The sequence below is a fragment of the Macrotis lagotis genome, chromosome X (assembly GCF_037893015.1).
Source record: "Macrotis lagotis isolate mMagLag1 chromosome X, bilby.v1.9.chrom.fasta, whole genome shotgun sequence".
Taxonomy (NCBI): Eukaryota; Metazoa; Chordata; class Mammalia; order Peramelemorphia; family Peramelidae; genus Macrotis; species Macrotis lagotis.
Window position 1 is genome coordinate 13,378,448 of NC_133666.1, and position 3,964 is coordinate 13,382,411.

At 33.5% G+C, this 3,964-nt stretch overlaps 1 pseudogene; it reads right to left on the bottom strand.

Annotated features, from left to right (window-relative positions):
• Positions 1–3,191: 3,191 nt before the first annotated feature.
• Positions 3,192–3,727, bottom strand: LOC141498604 (fructose-bisphosphate aldolase A pseudogene; annotated as a pseudogene).
• Positions 3,728–3,964: the final 237 nt, after the last annotated feature.

Here is a 3,964-nt window from a genome sequence, read left to right on the forward strand (position 1 = left end):
ACCTAGTAAAATAAAACTGGCCAATTGCTGTAAACATCCAGATTAACATAATTCATATATTTCTTTCAAAATATATTTTGGATTCACTCCTTAAAGCAAAATTAATTTTTAGGAGTGAAATTTGTCAAGTCTCAGTTGTTTCAAGATGTATATAACCCCCCCACAAGTTATAGACAAATAATCTTAGGTAAAACTTACTGTATATTATATAAGTAAGCTTGCCAATTTCACTCCCATTTTGTGTAAGGGCTATTTGTATCCCATTTATTCAATAGGAATTCCACAACACAGAAAACTCTTGCACAGAATCAATAATAATTTATGACTAGATGGTTTTAAGAATTCTTTCAGGTTTACAAAGGAGATTTTACAAGCTCTTTTCATTGTGCAATTTTCCTTTTTAAAAATACCTATGAAAATACTTTAAAACTATATGTAATACTTAAAACAGTAAATCTAAATAGCTTAGTTAATAATCTCATAATTTTCATAAGTGATAGCCAGATAATTTTAGATGAACTTCCTTACAAATTAGTCAGCAGCGCTGATATAACAATCTAACAGTTTCCTAATCCATTCATTCTTTTTTCTTAGAAAATTCTTAATATAACAACATCTAGATTAAAAGGGAAATTTTTATCTAACATTATTGATACAATTGTTAACCACATTACACAATATAAGAAAATTTAGAAGCAACAATACTCTCAACAATATTGGATATTTAAAATTGAAATAAACTCACTACCACTTCAGCTGAATGAGCTTCTAAACTACCTTACACAGAAAATCATTCATCTCAGCACTGGCATTGTATATTGATCACTTCTAATTTGTAAAGTTATCAAACATGGAGTAATTACATCTAAATTAAAGAGATAATAAAAAGTTAACATTCATATAGCATTTGTTCTATGCCAAACACTTTACAATCAACTGATCTTCAGAACAGTCCTGGAAGGTGAGTACCATTATTATCCCCTTACAAAACAGTAGACTGAGATAAATAGAATTTTCTTGGAGTCATGCAGTTAATAAATTTCTAATGTCAAATAACAAATATATTTTTGTATTAGGTTGTAATTTACCACATTAATCATGGTAAGAAGAGCAGTCTCAGACCAAAGGACAGATCTTTGCATTAATCTGGATTTATAATCATTAATGACAACATTGTAATTTCTAAGGCCTTCTACTCTTAGCACTTCAAAAGAAAAAGATCATCCATAAATTAATATATTTCCTCTTTTTTACAACAGTTTCCAGCTTTGAATAACCTTTTCGTCTTTTTTTCTTAAGACCTATGATTTCCTGCCTCTACCTTTGAGACTTATCAGGTAAAGATAAAAAGCATTCCAGCTCCCCATTCTCATCCTCTTGGGAATTTCAATTTACATATACTAGAAAATACACATAAAGTTTTGTTACCAGGCTAGCTTAAAATTAACTGGACTAAAATATCCTAACACTTTAAGTTAATCTGCTGTTTTTTGGCCCAGGCAAAGAGATCTAAGGAATTTGATTTAAAGCTGACAGGGCATGGCCAATTTTCCTAGACAGAAACCTTTAAGAGCTTTCAGAGTTGCTATAATAATTAAATAATTTGAAAAGTACAAGGAAACATCTAAGATTTTATGTAATAATCATAAATCACAATAACCAATATCCTTAACAAATCTATTTAATAAGGCCTTCCTACATATTTTTCCTGAAAGGCAGGGGGGACATGAATAACCCAAAGATCTAACCTTACTCTTAGACTATGGTTGATTACAGATTGATTTTTAAAAATCTTAACCTTTGTAATTTCTAGTTCTTAATTGAAACTTAATTATTGCACTTTAACTACCCACATCTTACGGCTAGATCCTTTTAAATCTTAAAATACTGACTTTCTAACTTAAACTACCAACATTTGCTCTTGTTTCAGTATTACTATTATTTTTACATCAGTCTTTTAACAGATAAATCCATAATCTAAAAGAATGAAAGAATTATTTCTAACAATATTCCTAATACAATAAATGGCCAAATTAATATTAGGCATTATCTTTATATACGTTACAAATCATATAAGTAGGGTAATTTGGCATAAACCACTCAGCTAACAAGTTTCCTGCTATAGTATAATAAAAATAATGATAATAATAATAATAAATATTTCTCATTTAAATGAAACCAAAATAAATTCAATCACACCTGGAATCCTAATGTTATCATATGGAATCCAAATTTATAATTTCAATTATTTAGTATTATATTTTATACCTGGGTGCCCTCTTAGTGCTGTTTGAGCTGGAGTCTCGGGCATGCAAGGCTATGGACTGGGTCCATACCTGGGTCAGTATGTTTTCTTTTGGCTTAAATTAATCTTGGTTTACATTATTCATGGATTTCACTGATAGAGACAGCATCATTATCATCATCATCATCATTATTATTATGACTTTCATTAATAAGGAACCCACATCATCCCAGATTGCACACACTAATTTTTTTTTTTGTTTATTTTTGCAAGGCAATGGGGTTAAATGATTTGCCCAAGGTCACATCTAGGTGTGTGTCTGTGGCCAGATTTGAACTGATTGCAGGGCTGGTGCTTTATTCACTGCGCCACCTAGCTGTCCCTACACACACTATTGTTAATAGAAACTTGCACTGTGTATTCCTAGTCCCAATATTAGAAGAAGTTTGTGGGACAAATTCTTTTTTAAAAAATCCATTTAGATATTTTTAGTTAATACAAAAACTTTTAGGAGACATGCAGTGACTTATATTGCTGTTTAAATACAAGAATGGGGTTCTGGTTACTCCCAAACCAAGTTAACAGATTACAAAAGACTTGACTGCCTACTTAACACAGCTTTCTAAGTTAAAAATCATACTTAGCCTCCTTTTTTTCTTGCTTCTTTTTTACCTTTTAGAATCTGGAGAGTTAACACTTACTAATTTTCAGATCAATAGACCTGTATTTTTCTTCACACCATTCACCAATTCTTACAGTGTTAATATACATTTTAACCAAATTACTGTACTGAATCCCTAAAATGATAACATTTAAGGCTATGATAAAAGCTCTTATCAAGTGTCTTACATGATAAAAAAAAACAACTATTTATTTTTGCAGTTTTTTTTCTCCTTGTTAAATAGTTGTTTATTGGAAAAAGTGGGCTGAGGAGGGGTCACTAGATTCACCAGAGAGCAACAACACCATACAGGTTACAAGTGATGGGAGAGGTCAGCACAAACTCTGGGATCTCAGCCTCTTCCTGGACTGTAAGGGATGGTGCCTGAAGTGTTAGGACATACCAGGTGGGAAGGCCTTGACTTAGTAAGCATGGTTAGAGATAAAGAGTGACTCACTGGCTGCAGCTCCTGCCTTTCCACTTGGAGTATATTTACCTTGAGCAGCTTGGCTGTTAGCCGTGGCCCGTTTGATATATTCCTGCTGGGCAGCCTTGACATTTTCCTTTTTTCCAGCCCAGGTGTTGAGAACAGAGGCCTGCAGGGCTCGGCCATAAGAAAAGGTTAGGGCCCGTGGCTTATGCAAGGGGCAGGTATTGATGGCATTGAGGTTGATGGAGGCATCCTCCTCACTCTGACCCCCAGACAGGAAGGTGACACCAGTGACTGCAGGAGGCACAGTCCAGCGAAGGGCAGTTACAGTTGCCATTGCAATCTCCTCATGTGAGTATTTCTGGGTACAGGCATGTCCAGGGGTGACCATGTTAGGTTTCAGCAAAGTCCCTTCCAATATTTTTGCAGTTTTAAACACATTGCCCTGAAATAGATGTATAATCAAAGGAATTGGGATGGCAGTGAGGAAACAAAATGATCACTCTTTGCAGATGATATGTTGGTTTACCTAGAGAATTCACTAAAAAAACTTGAAACAACAACTTTAGCAAAGTGGCAGGATATAAAATAGAGTTCCATAAATCATCAACACTTCTATACATTACCC